This window comes from Echinops telfairi, unplaced genomic scaffold, assembly GCF_000313985.2.
Source record: "Echinops telfairi isolate 266 unplaced genomic scaffold, ASM31398v2 ScPeMD7_70;HRSCAF=299, whole genome shotgun sequence".
In the NCBI taxonomy this organism is placed as follows: Eukaryota; Metazoa; Chordata; class Mammalia; order Afrosoricida; family Tenrecidae; genus Echinops; species Echinops telfairi.
Window position 1 is genome coordinate 52,115,758 of NW_022103968.1, and position 328 is coordinate 52,116,085.

A 328-nucleotide genomic window follows, 5' to 3' on the forward strand; every position below is an offset into this window, starting at 1 on the left:
CGAGTGCCAGGCCGGCTTTGGATTCTTTCTGGTTGGTTTCCTCATTCGCAAACTTCATAGGATGAGTTCCCTATGAGAGGAGTGGGGAAAAAATGAAAAAGAAAGAAAAAGGAGAGAGGGCATCTTGAGAGTTTTTGAACATGGTTGTTTTCACTTTTCAAATTTAGGTTGAGTCTATGCTTTGTTTTCTCTGGATCTGAAAATGAGAATTTTAGGTTGCTTCTCTTTAAAAGGCACCTAATCCTTCTTTAAAAGACTAAAAGTGTGAGAAATGTCTTGGAACATCCATTTCAATAGCTTAAAAAACAAATACAATTTTATGTGATTT